Here is a 23,715-nt window from a genome sequence, read left to right on the forward strand (position 1 = left end):
TACAAGCTTTTATGGGTCAGTGCCTCTTAGGTTACTGGATTTTAAAGCTCTCTTTACAGAACTGAGCCAGACAAGACCTTTGAGGCAACCAACCAATCATGCAAACCAGGTAATTTAACTGTGTGAAAATCTCTGGTGATGCCTAAAACTGATGTGGCCAATGGTCCTCAATGAGAAGTTTGTGAAATCAGCAATCCGCCTATTTGACCCCTCCCCTTATTTCTGTAAAGGATTTGAACCATATTTAAAACCAGAGACAGAACATGAAACACAGACAGAGCTCAGTGCTACATTCATTGACACATACACAGTGCAGTGCATATATATATATCGCCGGAAGAAGAGATCAGTGTATCTCGAAAGCTCGCACAAATAAAAGCATTTCGTTAGCCACAGAACGGTATCGTTTATTTATTTTTTGATTATTGAAGCTCAGCTAACACGGTACTTGTACCTCTACATATATATACATATATATATATATATATATACAAATATATATAGAGATATAGATATCGATATCTTTTGAATAAAATGGTCTTTTAGTTTAACTCTTTGACCAAAGTGTTGTAAGCCCTTGAGGATTGGAACCAGTGGGTCCACACTATTTTCTGCTCCTGGGACCCGTTGGTTTCCGAGATACTAGTAAAGTTACTCGTATGACTTCCTGTTATTGTTTTTTTAATCCCCCACGTGACGTGGGCCAATGTGAAGTTGCAACGGGCTACTTTGGCATCTTAATAGCTTGCAACTTCACATTGGCCCACGTCACGTACATGCGTCAATACATGCGTTCATTCCCTTTCTGGGTAAACAAATTGCCAGTTAAAATCTCCTAATCTTGTTTACCCAGAAAGGGAATGAACGCATGTATCTTTACCGGTAAGTGTCTCGGGAACCAGGGGCTCCCCAGACTTGAAATAGCATGGTTTGGCTCCAAGGTAAAAAAAATAATAGGAGCCAGGAGTACTGCTTGAAGGTTTTCTACTTAGGCTGCGGCCCCGCTGACCGCGCTCATGCTTGAGAGCGGTGACGTCACCAGCTCTCCAAGCATGAGCGCCGGGTGTCCTGGCTATTCCGCAAGCATGCTTTTGGGGGCAAGTTGAGCGCGCTCAATTTTTTTTTGTTTACCCAAGTGCCAAGCGTGGGTGAGCGTGCGGCACGTACCGCATGAGCGGGGACTTACATATATAGTTATATGTAAGTAACAGCGGCAAGCGCCGTGCGCTCAGCTCTAGCGGGGACGCAGCCTTAGTGGAGTTTGTACATAGAGTTGCCCCGCCTTATGATGATGTTGTCCTAATTACTGTATTTAGTTGCCCTTCCCCACCTGGACCAAGCATAAGAAGGGGAGGCACTTTACCTGCAGAAGAGGATGGAAGGTACAACCTCAAACAGTGGCGCTAAAGGAAGTTCCAACCTTATAGGTTTACAAAATAACATTGGAAATGATTTCAAGATGCTTAGAGCTGTCGTTACTTTAAACACATGGCACAAATCGGCAACATTTAACTCGATATACAATAGTCCCTGGTATCTCAACATTGTTCAATATTTTTCTTAAACAATTGTATTCATCCTTTTAAGTGAAAATGTCCTGAGAAATTAACATTTTATTTTATCTCCCTGACCGTTTCATAATACATATTCTGTTCAATTACTTCCTTTCCTTTATGTGTTTCATTTAATTATCACTGTATGAGATGTGAGCAGAGGGTAAAACACCTGCAACGTTTGTACAAAAAAAATAAACGTACGCTTTATTAGCTAGCAGCTTTAACCAGAAAACAGCTTCATATTAGCAAACAAAGATAGAGCAGAAAATAACAACCAGGATTAACCCTATGTAGGGGACTGACTAACACTTCAACAGTCCCTATCTGAGGACTAGAAGGCTAGGCCTCTTACCAACCTTTGACACAAATCCAAACAGCGGTACCTGTAGGCAGGATGTTCTCCATGTCAGTCCAGGGTCTATGGTGGTGCCTGTGGGGTGCTCCCTCAGGCGGGTTCTGGGGACCAATGCTGCCTGGAACAGAGTCTCTCTTCCCCTGGTATCTCTCTAGCACAGGGGTGCGCAAACTATTTGAGATGTGCCCCCTTGCCCGCCCCCCCCCCCCCCATGCTCGTGCCCCCCCCCCATGCTCGTGCCCCCCCCCCCATGCTCGTGCCCCCCTTACCTATTTTGTCGGGGTCTTGTGATGTTGCGTCGCCGTGGTGATGCTTCACACCGAGCTTCTGAATCCCGGTAGGTGAAGATGCAGAGGCCTCACGCGATCCCCCGGCATTTAATTTAAATGCCTTGGGGAAGAGCGCGGGGCCTCTGTAACCGCCGCCCCCTCCCCAGAAAAATTGTGCGCACCCCTGCTCTAGCAGCACAGACTCTCTCTCTCTCTCTGTAGCAGGCTTTAAAGCATGCTTGATGAGGCAGGTGGAGACTGGTCAATTAACTCCTGCAGAAATTAACCAGCTGGACTCATCAGCTAAAGACAGGCTATTATTTTTGAAGCCTTTTATTTAGGGAAGGCCCTGTCACAATCACATTGTTTGTGTTTTTAGTTGCTGTGCATTTTTGTGTCAGCTTACAGACTGTTATATCCAGTGATCCATGTGCCTTGTGAAAATGTTTTTATGCTATTGTACCTGACTACAAGAAAGTATACACTTGTAAGCAAAAGAGCATGGTTTTTCTGATTTCAATTTTTTAATGGTTCTATAAATACCCTTTTCATTAAAAAGACAATTAGACAGTAGTTTTTCTTTATAAAAAAAAAAAAGTAGTATACTCCATTCTATAATAGAGAATGTGATGAGACCTCATGGTTTCACCAATCTAGAAGCGGATTACGTACTGTATATGGCCATTCTAGTAGAGGGAATATACAAATTACTTTAATCGTTATAACCCCCCCCCCCCCCCCCCCTCCTAAAGGGTTATTAGCATGGCTATTGTATGCTGGTCCGCCACTCTGGGTTGCTATAGGATCCAGACGTCACACAGGGATATTTAAGGAGGAGGGGAGCCTTGGGGAGAGAAGATGAGTAATGTTTATAAAGTAATAGTATAGAGCAGGACCCCCTAAAAACTATGTTGTAGATAGGGACAGTAACCGTTAAAAGTTAGGATCCCAGAAAGAAGTAATGGAGTCCTGAATAAGCAATGAAAAGGAATATGGCACTCCACAGAGTGCCTCAGGAAAGAAATCTCGCGGATGTCAGCGGATCAGCTCTAACCACGGATAGGTGCTAATGTTCCGCATCAGTCGATATGGAAGCGGCAGTTCCCAAACAGGCAAAAGGTATTGGGTCAAGTAAGAAAAGACCCGCCAGGATTCTCGTAGGGGCACTGCGTAATCAGAGTAATACCGATGATAGTTCCAAAGCAACCAGGGGGTTCAGGTCCCACACTTACTCAGAGCAACTAAGTCAAAGTACCTTCATTTTAAGTGTTAATATTGGGCACTGATGGAAGAATTGTATTCATGTAGGTCTATTATAAAATCCAGTACAACGTTGTTAACATGTATGAGCGGCCCCTGTCCACAGGGACACACACAAAATCACTGTTGTACTACAAAAGTGCCTGGCGCCCATTATCCTACAACCTTGCTACCTCATCGCCCAGCCGCCTGAATCCAGCCCCTGAGTCAAGGTAACCCATGCGGAGTAGCCATACATAACACACCAATGTAATCTCCCTAGAAGCCGGACAGAGAGGGTTGCATAGTTATCTGATCTTGTCTTATAAGTGTCATATTCACTTACTGTACAAGATTCCCCAGGATTACATCCATTAATGTGTTCATTACTTTGTACTAATCTTTATTTAATGTAAAGACCTGCTGTACAGACTTCCTTGGTTTCTCTTAATGTTTTTAGCTATTTTACACTTTCTTTCATCAAGTAATATTTTATGCATTACTCACACCCCACTTAGCTAGTTTCTGTATATGATTCACATAAATGGATCCAGTGATATCCTCAGACAGTTACACCATATCTCACAGAGGCAAATGCACTCCTGGGCGATTAAAACTTAGGATTTAATAAGTATCTTACTAAAATAAGGTCTACATACAAGGTAATAATTATAAACACACAATGTAATTAAAAAGGAAGGGTGATGGGGAGGTATTGTTGGACTACAGGTGTGTAGCACAGATGAATTATTCTCAAATTAAATCTGGTAAATACGGCTAGATAAACACCTAGAGTCACCTATTAATAATAGGGCATCAAGTCTCAGGATGGCCATCCTTTATTGGCATCGACCACATCAAGAATAATATTCGTGGTGGCGACATTAATAATAGGCTGCTAAAACGTGAAGCAGTTTCTTGTCTCATTTATGCTTCCTTTGCAATTGATATTGTTGCATGGATGAAATACTGTATATAAATGTGCAGTCTATAGTAGATATGAAATCCACTGAAATCCATGCTTGAGTGAAAACATTATTGAATATAAATCTATATCACACTGTCTTTTCCTTTATTTGTGTGTATGTATGTATGTTAGTTACTGAATCTGTTTTTATTTTATTTTTTTCCACTAAACCAATGCAAGGTTCAACACCAAATTTAAATTAAAGCAGTGATATGTTTATAACTTTTAAAATAGGTAATTTTCCTTTTTTATATGAGAATCATTTCTCAACCTGAAGTTTTAATGTGGGGTTTAGCACCTCGATATCTTCCTTATCTTCTCCATCATTGTTCTCATTCCTAATTAGTGCTCAGATATGCAGTGTGTCCATTAATCTGATTACCTGTTTTAATGTTGTGAAGCAAGACAATAATAACTCCCTCTATCCCATCTTCACAGTACCTGCTTCAAATCAAAAAACAAAAGTGACATTTTCTAATGTTCAAAAAATGTTGAACAATATTTGTACCTTCATTAAAATAAAGAATTATATACGGTATACCTAGTTTTCATCTGTAAAACCCATCGCCACAAATAGTTCACTCCTGAGGCTACGGCCCCACTGCCTGCGCTGCACGTGCACCTGAGAGGCTGGCTGCGCGTGCAGCAGAGTTCCCCGGTCAGTGAGCTGCAGGGGAAAAAGACAGAGGGGCACATGACGGGGCACAGCCATGACATCACCCGGCAGGTTCTCCCTCATTGGCTGAACCTCCGGGGGCGTGGCCTAGCGCTCCGTCGCTAGTTCCAATCTCAATTTTTCATGTGTGCCTCAAAAACTCGCAACGCGGCGGCCACCCCTCGCAGTGGGCCCGGCCCCATTGGGGGGCGGCTCTTGTCACCGCAGCGCACGCCATAGCGAGCGCTGCAGCAGCCAGCGGGGACCAAGCCTAAAGCCTGGGACCTGGTGCGCCCGGCAGCGCGGGCGGCCACACGCGAGTTCCCCACCAGCAGGGGAATCCTGCGGAGCCGGTCCCGGTCCCCCCTGGCTGCACAGCTTACTACACGCTGTGGCGCGTCAGCTGCTATGGGATACAAGAGAATGGTGATCCCTAGCGTTGACGCGTCACATGGTGTGGCTGTAAGCCAATGGGGAGGGGAGGCTTCGGGGGGAGGAGAGGCTTCGGGGAGCGGGAAGGAGTGTGGAGTGAAAGCAGCGTGAGTGCCTGTCTGTGCCTGTGTGTGTGCCTGTCTGTGTGTGTGCCTGTCTGTGTTTGTGTCTGAGTGCCTGTCTGTGTGTGTGTATGTGTGAGCCTGAGTGCGTGCGTGAGTGCCTGCCTCTGTCTGTGTGTGTGTGTATGAGTGCCTGCGTGTGTGTGTGCCTGTCTGTGTGTATGTGTGTGTGTTGCTTTACTTACCTTCAATCAGCAGCCCGAGCCGTGGAGGGGGGGGGGGGGGGGGGAGGAGAGTAGCGGGTTCCTCCGCTCAAGCCACGCCCCCCCTCCCGCTCAAACCTCCCACTCTCGCCCACCTCCCGCTCCCTACAGACTGCATATCGCGGTCTGTGTATGTCAGCGCCCCGCCTGTCTGCAGTGCGGGCGCGCTGACTCTGGGAGCGGGGCCTTAGCCTAAGAGTGCTGCACCTTTAAAAGAAAAGTAAGCCACTGGAGTATAAGCAATCTTGAAATGCATAAGTGATGCTGAAATGCCAACCTTTCACTGCCGTGGGGGCCAGCAACAGGAACTTAAGTTACTAAAAAATATTTTTGCTGTTTGTTGTAGAGTTGGCAGAAACAAAAATTCTGACATTGACCTTTTGTAGTTTGTAGCTGAGTTATTCATTCATTGTTCTGCATGTTCTGCCATTGCAATTCCCCTTAGAAAATGGGAGCTAATTTTTACTTTTTTTTTTTTACTTTTCAAATGTTTACAGGCAGGGCCGGTGTAACCTTTGGGGGGGTTAGATTTTCCCAATCTCCCAGAGCAGGGCACCTACTGGGCAGTTTCCTCCATCATGTAGGCTGCTGCTGGGTAATCCCGTCAATCAAGAGGAGGTGTAAGGAGCCTGGAGGCGGGGCCAAGAAGAAGAGGAAGAAACAGCATGTGGCTGTCCTGTGTGTGTGTGTGTCCAGGGGAGAGAGTGATGGAGAAAGAAGGGGGAAGAATCAGAATGAGGGAGGGAGTGGGGCATAATGTGGCAGAGGGAGGGGGCAGAATTAATGAGGACGGGGAAGAGAGAGAATCAGGGAGGGGGTGACAGGAGGGATGGGGTAACAGGAGGGAGGAGAGAGGGAGGGGGGAAAAGAGAATGAGGGGGGGGAGAAAGAATAGGGGGAGATAGGGAGGAGAGATAATGAGGATGGAGAGAGATTGTCAGGGAGAGAATGAGGGAGGTGGGGAGAGAGTATGAGGGAGGGGGAGAAAGATAATGATGAGGAAAGAGAGAATGAGAGAGGGAGGAGACAGAATAAGGGGGGTGAGAGACAGAGGGTGGAAAGAAAGGAGGGAGGGGGAGAAAGTGGAGGGGAGAGAGAATGAGGGATAGAGGGGGGAGTGTGTATGAATGTTAGAAAAAATCTATCAGGAGTAACATTTTAAGTTTTCATTTAGATAGAAAAAAAATAGCTGAAAGTTAATTGTGTGTACGTGGGCAACATACCTTTGCACTTCTTCTGGTTTTGGGGCACATGAAAAAAAAAAACAAAGAAAAGGACACACTGTTGAAAAAGGAAGTAGTTCAATATACAGGCATAGCATAAATATACATAAAGCACAAAAACAAAACAAAAACTCTTATACAATCACTTAAGAAATTGTCCAATAGAAAAGGGGCAGTGATGGGGCTTTGGTGTCTTATAAAAGACTTTCAGTAATGATTTAGTCAAAGAGGCATAGCATGTCACCAAAGGAACGGGAGTGCTTTTCCACTTGCACACCAGATCATGTCACTCGTTGATGCAGGGAGGTTAAACTCCTTTTAGCAATGCAGCATCTCCTAGCAGTAAGCAGGGGAGTAATGCATTTAACCACTTTAGAATTGTGACCCTGAGCAGTTGGACTAAGGAGAAAAAATCCACGGATTAAATAACACATACTGTACTGTTAAATTGTTAATTTAGTGATCAGAGGTTGGACATGTTGCTAAAACCCATTTGTGCCATATGTAAGTAATTGTGTCTCTTTTAGCGTGCACCAAAACACAGGGGAGACATCTTTTTAAAGATACCATGCAGGCAGGCTGAGTTATATACCAGCAGTATAATAATTCTAATAACAATTTTCTGGGTTGTGATAGAAGTTTTGGAAATATTAACTAAGGCACTCTCCCATTTCTCAAGAAAAGGTTGAATCAAGTTCCTCTTCTCATTGGAGTTTGTGGTCCGTTCACCACTCATAAATTAAAAAGTAAACCTTTTCCAATAATGGATTTGCTGGGTTACTGGAGTAAAAAAAAAAATCAAACTACTGTATATACACCAAAGTCTGCAATCCTGTTTTCTAGTTTATCCAGGAGAAATCAGACATATTTGCAGGATCTGTTGCCTTTTGTTGGACCAACCTAAATTATATATGTTGTAGTACATACACTTTGAGGACCTTGTAAGACCCTACTGCAGATGACCTTTCATCGAGAAGTAAACTCTTGTACTATTCAATCAAAATCCTTACAACAATGTTATTTCTTTTCTCCCAGGACTACAGAGCTGGCTTCAGTCAGCAGAACCAGCTTTGAATATCGGTCCTTTGGGAGTCTCTCTGAAGGTACTAGCTTCCTGAGCTGCCATGAGAAATTTGTGTGACTTGTGCCTTCTTCTGACACATCTATGCATTGTGGAACATTGTGGGTAGAAGCTGTTAGTACATTTTGCTTGTTGAACAGATCACTAGAGCAGCAGAGACTGTCATCTTATTTTGCCTCAGATCACAAAATATAAACGTTATTATAGCAAAGCATCCCCTTGCAATATGCAGGAATGAGTCTTTAAAAAGAAACAATGTTTTCTTCTGGACCTTGCAGCAACAATGTGAAATATTTTTTTAATTAAATCACGTAATATCATTATTTAAATTACAGAAAATGTAGCCTAAGGAATGGAAATGGGGCTATTTTGTTTCCGTTACATTATATGTCATAGTTACGGGTACTTTAGCATTCATCCAAAGAATTAAAAAGAAAATGGAAAATATTTGGAAAATAATATGACCTACAACCAAAGTTATCATTATTTACATCAATAGCATATACATGTTATTGCAGATTATTGAATCTGCCCCAAAGAGGGATATACAATATACAGTACTGTAGGTCTGATCAGCACATAAAGGCAATTTAAGATGTGCTGGTATGCCCAGTTCTCTGTTTGGGACTGCCTTCAACCTGCACATTTTATACACAACACTTTGTAAGCTGTTTGTTCAAATGCTATGCAAATTATAGGATGCAAAGGATATCATTATGCAAGTGAATTTAACAATGTACGTTGAAATCATACAATTATACACTGTAACAGCTAATCCGATGGATTAGCTGTTGATCCCATAGATAGACAAATGGAGAGTGCTCTTAAGAAGTCCTTCATTGCAGCAGGAGCATCTTGCACACTGGCAGTTGCAATTACTTCAGTCTCCACAGCTATGAAGCTTTGGATTTCCAATGTGGAGAAAACACTTGAGACTTGTGAAAAGATCACCTAGTGTCAGTGCTTTTTCAGAAATTAAATTGGCTATGGAATTCATCTCGGAGGCATCTTAGACTCGGTGAGACTATTTGCCAGGTCCATGGCTTTGTCCGTGGCAGCCAGACGAGCTATTCGGCTTCGCCCGTTGATTGCGGACTCGGCATCTGAGAATAACCTATGTGTTCTTCCGTTTTGAAAGCGAGTTACTGTTTGGGAGGCGGTTAGATGCCATAATTGAGAGGAAAAAGTATATTCTTACCCCAGGAAAGAAGACAAAGGACATTTTCCAAGCCCACTCTTCAAAACGAGAGATTCAATACTAAAGATATGGGAGCCTATAGACCTAGCATGGGGTTCTCAAGAGGAAGAGGTCACTCGTTCAGAGGTTCAGGCAGATTTGGGTGAGATGAGGAGAGTCCAATCATCTTGGGTTGGCAGCAAAATCCATGATTTTCAAAACATGCTTACTCGGTCAATTACACTCGTGGGTGCTCAGCAATACCCACAAGTGCTATTTCTTGTAATTCGGGGCAGAACCCAAAAGAAGCAACTTTGTTACATCCAGAATTTTAAGGAACAGGGAGGCTGCTTTAGCCTTAAAACAAAGCCTAATGAGTCTACTAAAGAACAGAGCTACTAAAAACAGTGCTACTACATCAAAGGTTTTAGGGGCTCTACTCCATTTTGTTCCTGGTACAGGAAAAAGTGACTTATTCTGAACAGTTTTATATCTCAAGAAAATCAACAACTTTTTAGAGGTAAGAAGTTCCGAATGGAGTCGTGGAGCTCCATCATCACTGATATAGATTATAGATTGGATGGTAGAGCTCAACTACGCCTATTTTCAGATACCAATAGCCACCTCTCATCAAAGATATATAAGATTTGCAATAGAACAATTCCATTATCAGTTCTTAGTACTTCCCTTCGATCTTGCAACCTTTCCAAGAACCTTCACAAAAGTGTTAGTAACTTTAGTTGCAGAGCTAAGAAAAGATGCTATTCAAAACTTTTCATTATTTCAACAATATTTTTATAAAGGCCCCTGACATAAATCTTCTTCTGCAGCGCCTTGCAACGTTAGTGGAGTTCCTAGAACCACATGGATGGGTGGTAAACAAAATCAAAAGCCACCTTGTTCCATTTCAAAACCTAAGGTTCTTCGGGGTTCAGTTCTGCACATCAAAGGGAGTAGTCATCCTCCCCTGTGACAGAAGTCAAAGCCTGATAAACAAGATCAAGGCTACAGAAACAGCAACCACATACAGGCTCTACACTGTATGAAGCTGATCAGCATTCTTTCTTCCTCCCATACATGTTGGCAAGATGGCACATTCAGGTGTAGCCCCCTGTGGGATCTGATTTAATCTAAGGGGTTAAAAAGAAATTAAATAGTTAATTCTTAGTAATGGCCCTTAGATAGTATGTTGCAAAGTGATCAGGTAGGTGCCTGGCCACACCTTGTTCTAAAATATGCTGGATGGGTTACCTGATTTGGATGACTCAGCATAGGCTAAGCCCACCCTTCTTTTGCCCAGAAACAGAGGTAAGGAGAAAGATCTTAACTAGACGGGGATAAGAACTCCACCTTCAGATTCCAGGAGGAAGCAGAGGAATGGGTCTCGCCTCTAAATATGTATGTACACAGTTTGTAATAGGTAACTACGGTAGAAGCCCCTTTTTTTTTCCAGGCAGGTATTGTCACTACCCATTATACCCATCCCACCTATGGTACATCCTACCCACAAGAGGGGATGGAAAGGTACTTCACCATAGGCTCCTCAGTAATAGGGCCTAAGGGTATCACCCCATAGCTGCCAGAGGGATAGGTTCCCAACTGACCTCAAAAGAGGGTAAGCACTTAAGTTATGTTGGGGGGATAGGGTGTGCTGCCACAAACAAGAGGGCACCCTGCCAACGTGTCCCAGTGGAAGTCAGAGCAGCCATTAGTTTAGTCAAATGTACTGCCATGAATGTGATGGGCAAAGGAAGATGTGTGCCTCTTAAGGAATACTGTCAGAACATTCCAAAGAAAAAGTTATGATGGACTGTTGTAAATAAAGTTTAAGAAAACTTACTGGTGCCTTTCCTTAATATTGTTCACTGCACCAGCCTGCACAGATGCCAACACCCTGAGATATAAGGTAATACGAGTAGCTAAGCATCACCTTGACTTTAATACAACACCTGACAGACATTGGGACACTTCGGTGTGGCCCCTCTTCTGTTGGCCGGTGGAAGAGGTGTTACACAGGTATTCCAGACAAATTAAAAATGTCAATAGGATGAAAAGAAAAGGGACCCGCTTCAAAAAATTCAATTGCCAGATTGAGTAAAACAAATCTTTGATATAGTGGCAATAGGAAGAAAATTTAAAACACGGCCGTACCTGGCGAGATCAAAATTGGATCTTGATAACTACAGACGCAAGTGGTTTGGGTTGGGGGGCCCAACTTGGTCCTCCTTTTGCTCAAGGAAAATGGACAGTCATAAAGAAAGAAACCCCAGCAAACATCTTAGAGATAAGAGCGGATATGCAAGCAATTATGTTTCTTTCGCAGGAAATAAAAGGAAAGTGCTTAAGAGTCAGGTGAGACGATCTCACGACGGTGACTTACCTGCAGAAAGAAGGGGGAAGTTGGCATTAGAAGAAATGTGTTCTATCTTCAAATGGGCAGAGAAATATCTGCAAGACATTATAACAGTGTATATATCCCAGGAAACTTAAATACACAGACAGATTTTCTATGTCGGCGAACAGTCTCGCCAGGGGAATGGTCGCTATCGGACAATATCTTTTACCAGATTGCTCAAAAATGGGGAATGCTACAGGTTGATCTGATGGCTTTAACCGGCAACAAAAAACTGATAACTTTCTGTTCAAGGGCTTTTCATTAAAGGCACTTCCTATATGGAAGCCCTCTAGCATACATCTTTCCTCCAGTACCGGACAAAGCAGAAGTAGTGGCTTTCATTCCATTTTGGCCACACAAGGCATGGTTTCTCCTGCTAGTCAGTATGCTAAGGGATCAACCGTGGGAAATACCAGTGTCACCTCACCTCCTATCACAACACCCAATTTATTATCCCAAACCACAAAGTTTGGCTTTGAGAACCTGAAGGTTGAGCAGAGCTTGCTACACGAGGGGTCTATCCCAAAAAGTTGTGAAAACTTTAATGCAAGCCAGAAAGACCTCTACCTCTAAAGTCTGCCATAGAATATGGCATCATTTTTATAATTGGTGCAGTATCGGAACATTGATTACTTCCATCCATCCCATCAATTTTGAAATTGCTACAGGAAGTCCTCGAATTAGGTCTCAGCACCAGTTCCTTAAAAGTTATTCTCAGTGTTATAGATGTTACTGAGCAAACAGTTGTCCACACCGGATCTAGAAGCACATTTTTTTCAGGCTATTCGCAGAATAAAACAGATCAGAGCACCACTGCCTCCATGGGATTTGTCTCCGGTTTTGCAAGCCCTCACTAAGGGTCTGGTTGAACCACTCCAAAAAACTTCTCTTACACACCTAACCTGTAAGACGGTTCTATTGGTGGAAGTTACATCAGCTCAGTATAGGTACCATTCCAGGAATTTCATCAGGACAAGGTAGTCCTTATACTAGTACTACCATTTTTACCATAAATCATATAGTTTTTCCATTTGAACCAGGAAATAGTGGTACCTTAATTTTGTCTGAATCCAACGAATGCTAAAGAATAACTTCTGCATTCCTAAGGCTAGGTCCTCAATGGCTGCAACGGCAATGACGTGCATCTATGCGCTCATCATTACTACACTCGCACTCTCACCAAGGATCAGGGGACGATCCTTTCGATTGAGCAGCAACATCATCAGGGCCAGTATCATTTGTTTTATCTTCACACTTTTCTGAATTGAGCCCTTCCCAATCTAGGGAATCACATCACACCCAGCTATTTTGAGGGAGCGCCACTGTTACCTGTTCTTGGAGTCAACCAGGTCATGCTGCTGCCGGGAATGAGTGCCGCCAGGCACCCCGTCGCACGAGCACTGGGCCCGCAGCCTTACATATTGTTAGAGGCCTAAGGATCTACCTTGCCAGAACAGTACTGGTCAGCTGTATGGACTTCTATACAGTAAATACTTTTATTAAGTTCTTTCATTTAGATGGACAGGCCTCAGCATACACATGCTTTGGCCGAAAAGTTCTCCAGGTGGTTTTCATTCTAAAAATTCAAGAATGTATGCAGAATCAATCTGTTGTATGACATAGCTGTGCTTACCCACCCCATTTGGTACTTCTTGGGCACTTCCCTTTGGTAACTACTGCCATAGATATGCCCAGGAATGGAGAAAATAGTTTCACTAACGTACCGTCATTTTCTTTCCCTGGGTTCTATTCCATGGCAGTGAGCACCAATATCCCGGCCCTAAAATTAGGGATGTATTAATGTGTATATTTATATTTTTCCGTTGACGATTATAAGACTACCTGTAAGGAGGAGGTGTGGTTATATATAGACAGAGCTTCCTACAGGGGCACATCTGTAAGGAGGAGGTGTGGTTATATATAGACAGAGCTTCCTACAGGGGCACATCTTTTTTCTGTCCTGTCCCAGCTAGAAGGTGGGACTTAACCCTTTGATGTGCACTGCCATGGGACATTACCCAGGAAAAGAAAATGATGGCAAGTTAGGGAAACAATTTTCTCCTTTCAGTTGTAGACTTATTAATGAGAGTGAGAAATGGTGATTTAAATTAAAACACATACATTAGAATTAAAATGAACTTCATAAACAGGCTTTATTATGTATAATATTAAAATTTAGCACATGGCACCCATCCAACTCTGGATACAACCAGAGCAGTACATAAAAGTCAGTGCTGTAAAATGCTTCTAAATGTATTTGCATTTGGACTTGTAATTGTTTTGTGTGAACCTTAGAATATTAACATGAATGCTTGTTGTATTGTGGCCCATGTATACCAAGCATCCTGCTGCCATAAAACACCTTTGGTGCTGGAAGACATCTTACAATCCACTGATTTAAATTGGATTTTTTTCTGTGATACTGTGCATCAGATGCAGTTTTCCCCCTTTGAATTGCCTCCTTTTTTGCCCTGATACATAGCTCTCAAGCCACCTCCATTGTGAGGGAGTCATCCTTTTTTACATTGTACCATCACTTCTACCTTAGGTTAAGCCATGAGGGTGATTTCCAAAATTATATATAGTTACATAGTAGATGAGGTTGAAAAAAGACATACACCAATCAAGGTCAACCTATGGTCAATTTAGAGAACAGATACTTTATCCTATATCCGTACACAGTCTATTGATCCAGAGGAAGGCAAACAAAAACCCCAGTGACATATCATCTAATGATCTCTCATAAGGGGAAAAATACATTTCTTCCTCACTACAAATGTTGGCAATCAGATTACTCCCTGGATCTACATCGTTCCCATGTTTACTTATTTGGTATATCCCTGTATATCTTTCCTTTCTAGAAAGCTGTCCAACCTTTTTTTTGCTGATATCTATTGTATCTGCCATCACAGTCTCCATGGGTAATGAATTCCACATTTTAACTGCCCTTACTGTAAAGAAACCTTTCCTTAGTTGCTGGTGCTAGTTGCTTTCCTCCAACCTTAAGGGATGCCCCAGAGTTCTTTGTACTGCCATTGGGATGAATAGTTCTTTTGAAAGCTCCTTGTACTCTCCCCGAATATATTTGTATATAGTTATCATATCCCCTCTTAGACGCCTCTTTTCTAATGTAAATAAATCTAATTTAGCTAGCATATCCTCATAAGTAAAATTATCCATCCCCTTTATTAATTTGGTGGCCCTTCTCTGCCCTCTCTCTAGTTCCAGAATGTCTTTCTTATGGAGTGGTGCCCAAAACTGAACTCCATATTCAAGGTGTGGTCTTAATAATGCTTCACAGAGGGGCATACTTATGTTTACTTCTCTTTCATCCATTCCCCGTTTAATGCAAGATAGGATCTTGTTTGTCTTTGCAGCTACTGCATGACTTTGGGCACTACAGGCGGTCCTCGGTTATCCGACGCAATGCGTTACTCAAAATGGCCTCGGATAGCGAAGCGTCGTAAAGCGAAACCCGTTTTCCCATAGGAACACTGTTTAAATCAAACGTTCCGTTCCTGAAGGCATTTTTAATGCTAAAATATACAGAAAATGTTACTCAAGCAATAAGATATGCAGCACACACATAGATTATGATGGAAACATTATATTTATTGATTCCAGAACTGTAAAATAAAACTATAAAAATAAAACTATGCTGTATTCTGTAGTAGAAAAAATGGAGAGTGAACTCCAATGTTCCAATGCTGCAATCATATAAAAAAAGCAAAAAAATGCAATCACTGTCCAGGAGTAACTAGGAATGTCTTTAGGCAGGTGTGAGATAATAAGTATTAAGGAATAAAGTCAAGATGGCTATGAAGGTATGGGCACACCAGTCGGGGGTTAATTTGCAAATGTGAACCAAAGATACAAAGCAGTGAGACCGCAGCCACATCAACCATTGATCAATAATAGTCCCAATAATGCTAACCTGACCCGACCGGTAATCCTGCCACCTTTTCAGCCGTGTATTGCAATGAAGCAAAAAATCTCCTCCAACCTGTATAAGGCAGGGGAATCCCAGCTGCAGAGGAATCAAAGAACCTGGGTGCTCCTTCCGCTGATCTGCCGGTGGACACCGCAACTCATCTGCTGCCTGGCGTGTATGCCAAACCCTCAGCTCACCGATGTGGATGACGTAGGGGCTGCGTCTCCGAAAGCCACGGCCGCGCTGTACAGGGGTCCAACGGGTGGTGCGATCAAGCCCATGGATGACACTGGGGCTCCATACCTCGAGGCAACCAGCCGCGCTGTGACTCAGGCAGATGACGTGTAGGCAGTGTCACAGAGCTCGCCGGCTGTGTTGCACTGGGGTCCCCGGGTAGAGCGCTCCAACCCTCCGATCACACTGGGTCTGCCTCCAAAAAGAAACGGCCGTGCCGGGACTTGGGGTACTGCATGCAGGGTGTTGCTGTAGCGCAGATCAGCTGGATACCGCCTCCGTTCAGTGTTGATAGTAAACACCTGTAGCATCAGAGACTGCTGTGTGCTCCATACCAAATAGGTAATAAGAGATAGGAAAGGCGGATGGTCACTACTCCTAGTAACACTACAAGCTAGTAAAATAAAATTAAATTTACTTTATTAAGAAAAAAAGGTAGGACATCATAGTAGAACCACTCTAACGCGTTTCATCCCTAGCATGGGACTTTATCAAAGAGTATATGGTTCAGTACACAGACACAACTTATATACATGTGAGCCACATCTGATTGGTCAAAACCAAATTGGACACAGCAGATAGTAATAAACACATGAATGAAAACATATTAACACTGGCATGTCTGTGGTACAGCGAGAAACTTCATAACACATGATGAACTATATAATCTACTAACCAAAAAAAGGGGGGAAGGAAAGAAAAATAAAAATAAAAAATATATATAGAGATTAAAAACAACGAACATATTATAATGTCAAATACCCAAAAATTGGAAATTCTAAATAAGGAAAAAAGGAAAAGACTATCATGGAAGAGAAGAAGAATAAGAAAATAATCATGGGAGATAAAAATCAACTATGCATAATTGGTACCGTTAAGTATTAATGCAATGGTACAGGTAAGTACAGATAATACAGTAATACAAATAGGTATTATTCTTAATAAAATACATTTCATAACTTATTCAAGTTGTTCTGTTATTATTTCCTGGAATAGCAATAAGTAGCAGAAGGTTTTATACAAATGTCAGTAGTAAAATGATATAGACATAATACAATGTATTATAATATTCTTCATACCTCTATAAAAAATGTTTCAATTCCCAATCGGAGTTCATTCCGGAGGGATAGAGAGTATTAAGAATATAAATCCAATACATTTCTTTCTGATTTAATCTATTCTCCCTGTTGCCTCCCCTGGGGTGACGGGGTATATGTTCAATGGCTGTGAAGGAGAAATTGCCAATACCTCCCCTAGGGCATTGGGTGAAATGTCTGGAGACAGGATGGACTAAGTCTTTCCTCTTGATCAGACGGGTATGTTCAGCTATGCGTAACCTCAAAGATCTAATTGTGCGTCCCACATATCTGTGGCCGCATGCGCATAGAAGAACATATACAACGAAGGATGTATTGCAATTCAAAAAAGTCTTAATATAAAACTTCTTTGACCCATTTGAATAGGTTATAAATTTAGAAGGTAATGCGTATTGACACATTGAGCAATTTGCGCATTTATGGAAACCTTTAGGTATGGTGCTAATATTAGCAGTTTTTAATTTGGAGTCAAACAGACTAGGAGAAAGATGGGAAGCTAGGGTTTTTGCCTTACGGAAGGTAAATCTAGGGCCACTAGATAATAGAGGGCCAATATCCTCATCAAGGAGAAGAGTATGCCAATGTTTAGATATTATCTTTGAAATCAGTTGAGATTGAGCACTATAAGTAGTTACAAAGAATGATAATAAAACCATAAATAAAACCATAAATTTATTAAATTTTCAAGAAAATTGTGCTATCACTGACATGGAAAATTTGTTAGAGTCACAAGGAGAGCCTTTAAATACTTTTGTTCAACCATTCTTTGGGTCTGAAGACTCTGGGTATCGAAAAAAATCTTTATTTTGCCCAAACTACAACAGAGGCCCATCCATAACCACGTTTGAACATTTGGTCGAACGAGATTTAAAATTACTCTCCCAAGGCTTTTCCTATTCCAATGTTAATACTGGCAATTTGACATATACAGAGATTCAACAAATTGATTCCATTAAGAAAAATCATAACATTGTAGTAAGAAATGCAGATAAAGGGGGAGCTTTGGTTGTATTATCCTCTGACCAATACAAACAAGAAGCACTAAGACAACTATATGATGCTAAATTCTATCAACCTTTAAAAGAAGACCCTACTTCAAAATATGCCTTGGAATTTACAGAATTGTTGTCCCTCGGGAGGATTCTAAATGTTATCAGTTGCAAGGAATGTGAGTTTCTGAATTGTCCACATCCCGTGATTCCGGTATTCCACCATCTCCCAAAGATCCATAAATCGCTAGTCAACCCTCCTGGACGACCAATAGTGGCGAGCATTGGATCTTTGGGAGATGGGTTATCGCGGTATGTGGACAAATTCTTACAGCCCCTGGTTTTTCTACTTCCTTCCTATATTAGAGATACAGCAGATCTCATTGTCAAATTACAGGCTGTTACATGGCACAAGGAATACAGGTGGGTGACATTAGATGTTTCCTCCCTGTATTCCATTATTGATCACAACCACGGTCTTAAAGCGATACGATATTTTCTCGATTTATCCACATTATCAGTTTCACATTGCACTTTTTTACAAGAATCAATATTCTTTTTACTCACGCACAATTACTTTCTATTTGATTCACATTTTTATTTACAAAAATTAGGCACTGCAATGGGCACGAGTTTTGCACCTTCATATGCTAATTTGTTTATGGGTTTTTGGGAGGCACAATTTATTTATCACTCTAAAAATCTCTTTCGTCAAAATATCATCTTTTACAAGAGATATATTGACGATCTTATATTAATTTGGGATGGTGATGAGCACTCTTTATTTTCATTTATTCACTATTTAAATACTAATGATTATAATATCAAATTCACATATGAGCACAATATTAATCACATTCATTATTTAGATCTAACCTTGTATATTGACAATGAGATGTTTATTCAAACCGACATTTATCGCAAAAAGAACTCCAGGAATATGCTTCTCAATGCGCGGAGTTGTCATCCCCGCTCATTGATAAGGAATATTCCTGGTTCTCAATTTATGAGATTAAAAAGACTCTGTTCTACCAATGACATTTTCCTGTCAAGATCAAAAGAAATGTTTGACAGATTTATAGCCAGGGGCTATTCCACACAAGACGTAGAGTCAGCATTCAATAAAGCTGACTCTATGGATAGAGATACTTTGATTCAAAGAACCGGTTTAAAATCAACTAATTCTAACAATATATCTTCTAAAAATACACAAACTCCATTCTTTGTAACTACTTATAGTGCTCAATCTCAACTGATTTCAAAGATAATATCTAAACATTGGCATACTCTTCTCCTTGATGAGGATATTGGCCCTCTATTATCTAGTGGCCCTAGATTTACCTTCCGTAAGGCAAAAACCCTAGCTTCCCATCTTTCTCCTAGTCTGTTTGACTCCAAATTAAAAACTGCTAATATTAGCACCATACCTAAAGGTTTCCATAAATGCGCAAATTGCTCAATGTGTCAATACGCATTACCTTCTAAATTTATAACCTATTCAAATGGGTCAAAGAAGTTTTATATTAAGACTTTTTTGAATTGCAATACATCCTTCGTTGTATATGTTCTTCTATGCGCATGCGGCCACAGATATGTGGGACGCACAATTAGATCTTTGAGGTTACGCATAGCTGAACATACCCGTCTGATCAAGAGGAAAGACTTAGTCCATCCTGTCTCCAGACATTTCACCCAATGCCCTAGGGGAGGTATTGGCAATTTCTCCTTCACAGCCATTGAACATATACCCCGTCACCCCAGGGGAGGCAACAGGGAGAATAGATTAAATCAGAAAGAAATGTATTGGATTTATATTCTTAATACTCTCTATCCCTCCGGAATGAACTCCGATTGGGAATTGAAACATTTTTTATAGAGGTATGAAGAATATTATAATACATTGTATTATGTCTATATCATTTTACTACTGACATTTGTATAAAACCTTCTGCTACTTATTGCTATTCCAGGAAATAATAACAGAACAACTTGAATAAGTTATGAAATGTATTTTATTAAGAATAATACCTATTTGTATTACTGTATTATCTGTACTTACCTGTACCATTGCATTAATACTTAACGGTACCAATTATGCATAGTTGATTTTTATCTCCCATGATTATTTTCTTATTCTTCTTCTCTTCCATGATAGTCTTTTCCTTTTTTCCTTATTTAGAATTTCCAATTTTTGGGTATTTGACATTATAATATGTTCGTTGTTTTTAATCTCTATATATATTTTTTATTTTTATTTTTCTTTCCTTCCCCCCTTTTTTTGGTTAGTAGATTATATAGTTCATCATGTGTTATGAAGTTTCTCGCTGTACCACAGACATGCCAGTGTTAATATGTTTTCATTCATGTGTTTATTACTATCTGCTGTGTCCAATTTGGTTTTGACCAATCAGATGTGGCTCACATGTATATAAGTTGTGTCTGTGTACTGAACCATATACTCTTTGATAAAGTCCCATGCTAGGGATGAAACGCGTTAGAGTGGTTCTACTATGATGTCCTACCTTTTTTTCTTAATAAAGTAAATTTAATTTTATTTTACTAGCTTGTAGTGTTACTAGGAGTAGTGACCATCCGCCTTTCCTATCTCTTATGCTGTATTCTGTACAGAAATGTACATGAGCAAAAAAAAACACATCAATTATTGGAGGAAGATGATTGGGGGGGGGGATCTTCAACAGACAACGGACTTTTTGGAGGTGATGTAGGTGCAGTTGAAGGTTTCGGCCTCTTGAAGAACCTCTTCATTGAAGTCTGGACAGATCCTTTCCTTTTCTGCGTGTAGATCTCTCTATAGCAGCTGATTTGGTTAGACACCCCACGACTGACTGTTGAACTCCGTTCAATGTTAGGGTCATTGTCCTCAAATATGGCCAGTGCGCTATCAATGTGCTTGAATGCCGCAGCCAACATTTTGCTTGACAATGATTTACGTGGCTGTGGCTGTGCCACATCAGCAGATTGGTGGGCCTCCTCTTCAGCAATTTTTTGCTCTTCTAATTGCATGAGGTCTTCATTGCTCAACTCGTTAGAATGTGAGGCGAGCAACTCCTCAATATCCTCGGTTTCCACCTCCAAGTTGAGATCTCTGGCCATTTGCACAACAGTTTCTGTAACTTCTGCAACAGTCTCTGTAAGGCCTTGGACATCAGACACAAAATCAGGGCACAAATTACGCCAAACTCCATTTAAATTGGATTGTTTCACCTCATTCCATGCCTCTCCGATGTTTCTCACTGCATGGAGAAAGTTGTAACCCTTCCAAAATTCTTTTAAGGTTGGACCACCTTCCACATCTGTTGCTCTGATGGCCTGGGCAAATGTTCGCCTAAGATAGTAGGCCTTGAAGGAAGCGATAACCCCCTGGTCCATCGGCTGTATCAATGAGGTGGTGTTGGGGGGCATGAACACCACCATGACGTTTGGATGATGGTCATCCAGGTACACGGGATGGCCAGGAGCATTGTCCAGGAGCAGCAATGCTTTGAAATCGAGGTTCTGGTTCATGCAATATAATTGCACAGCTGGAATAAATTGATGCTGGAACCAGTCCTCAAAAAGGCTCCCTGTTACCCATGCCTTCCGGTTGGACTTCCAAATCACTGGAAGTGTGCTCTTTGCATAACCCTTGAATGCCCTAGGGTTTTCTGCATGATAAACAAGCAAAGCAGCATTTGATCCAAGCAGAAGAGTCAGCCTGTCCTTTGCAACTTTAAACCCGGGCATAGATTTTTCCTCTTTTGCAATGTAGCTTCTACTGGGCATTTTCTTCCAGTAGAGCCCAGTCTCATCAACATTGAACACTTGACGTGCGCAATAGCCACCGTCCTCTATAATTTTGGCCAATGTAACAGGGAAGGTTTTAGCTGCCTCCTCATCCGCACTAGCAGCTTCCCCGGTCACTTTAATGTTATGCAAGTTTGCCCTCTCTTTAAACCGCATAAACTAGCCCTTACTTGCAGTGACCGTTTCCTCAGTGGTCCCTTCTCCATGCTGTTGCTTAATGTCCTCATACAGACTCAAAGCCTTGGCCTGAATTAAGGCTAAACTAATGGGCACATGACGCTGGGATTGTTCTTCCAGCCATATGATGAGGAGATTTTCTACCTCAGCAATATGCCCAACACGTTGCCTTATTGTTGTACCTTGCATAGGTGCTGAGCCCTTGATCTGTTCCAAGATTCTTGCCTTGTCTTTGATTATGTCACAATAGTTGTGCGAGGTATATCCAAGGCACGTCCAATTTCTGTGTTCGTCTCTCCTTTCTCAGAACGCTTTATTATGTTTTGCTTGGTCTCCAAAGTTATAGATTTTCTATTCCTTTTTGGAGTAACAGTACTTTGCTTTTTGCTTTGATCAGCCATGGTTTAGGGCCTAAAATACACCACCAAACCTTCACACAGACTGTTCAGAATGATTTCCCTAGCTTGCAGCCGTCTGGTTGTTCATTTGTAGCAATTTTTTAAAGCATCGTAAGAGCGTCGGATAAGCCGTTTGGGCGTCGTAAAACGGGCCATAGGGATGCATTGACAAGCGTCGGATAACGTCGTAAAACGAGGACCGCCTGTATTGCTAAGCCTGCTGTTTACAAGCACCCCTAAATCCTTCTCTATCAAGGATTCTCCTAATTTATCCCCATTTAATTTGTAAATTGCCTGTTTATTCTTGTTTCCCAAATGCATAACCATACATTTATCTGTATTAAACTTCATCTGTCATTTACTTTCCAAAGTTTCCAGTCTATCCACGTGTAGCTTAGTGCCCCTGGCTATGTGTTTCCCAGCCCTGGCATGTAAGTCCTGGTAAGTGCAGGCAGTGTCAGGGTTAAATCTTTCCTCGAGCCAGCATGAAAGTCCGGAAGCACACTATTAATATTAGCCATAGCCAGGTGCAGGCTAGTGGCAGTAGGAAGCATCATGCCTGGGGGTGGTTACAGGTGTCAGCACTGTGGGGTGATGCCTGTTCCGCCCTCAGACATGCCCAGTTTTGGGGCAGGGTCACTAACCCCTCCCCAGGTATATAAGATGCTTCCTTCTCAAATTGAAGGAGTGATTCCAGGATGTAGCCTACTCCCCAGTGAGTGAGGCGTTTCTGCCTTGTCCCATCAGGGGGTAAGGGTGTGACAACTAGCCCCAAGGGCCTCAAACCTTTGGGGTGCCTAGACAGGGACAAAGCAACAGCAATATGCGCCGGTACAGTAGGTGACCATCAGCAGGGTGTCATAGAGTACCTCTCTTGCGTGGGATATGGAATCTACTGACCTTCCAATAAATGGTACAAAGTTCCACGTCTCCTGTCTGTCTTATTGTAAAAGGGAGTTCCTGCAGGAAATACTACCTGCCCCTGGCAGCTACCTTGCATGATGGAGGTGCTGCACCGAGGAATTACCAATATGTCCTGTTGCTATTCCCACTACCACTCCGGAGACTCCGGCTTCCTGGCCTACAACAGGTGAGCTACACAGCACCAGAGTATATGTAACAGGCAGATCTCCTGTGAGATGGGGGAAAGGGTGTTACACGCTGTACACGCTGCTGAGCTCAACAACGGGACAGTCACGAAGGGAATATATGCTGCATGAGAAGTGAGGACCAGTCGATGTATCCATGTATCCAGTCGATGTATCCTGCCAAGTATTCCCACTGCTTGCAAGCATGGGTGCTCTCTAAGGCCGCTGGCATGGTCAGCGCTAAGCCGCTGACCCGTGCTGAGACGCGCTGAGGCAGCGGACTTACCCCCGGCACCCTTTATGAGGGCGGCTTTAGGGGGTGC

General features: G+C 42.1%; 1 protein-coding gene across 2 annotated transcripts in view; it reads left to right on the plus strand.

Annotated features, from left to right (window-relative positions):
* Nucleotides 1-23,715, plus strand: part of KCNG2 (potassium voltage-gated channel modifier subfamily G member 2) — a 177,391-nt gene that overhangs the window by 20,775 nt on the left and 132,901 nt on the right. Inside the window, exon 2 of one of the 2 annotated variants that reach the window (XM_075585532.1) lies at nt 8,057-8,124. The exons of the other annotated variant lie outside the window; for it this stretch is intronic. The gene's annotated coding sequence lies outside the window, so the exon portion shown is untranslated. The remainder of the gene's footprint in view (nt 1-8,056; nt 8,125-23,715) is intronic. 2 annotated transcript variants of the gene reach the window in all.

This window comes from Ascaphus truei, chromosome 2 (assembly GCF_040206685.1).
Source record: "Ascaphus truei isolate aAscTru1 chromosome 2, aAscTru1.hap1, whole genome shotgun sequence".
NCBI lineage: Eukaryota > Metazoa > Chordata > Amphibia > Anura > Ascaphidae > Ascaphus > Ascaphus truei.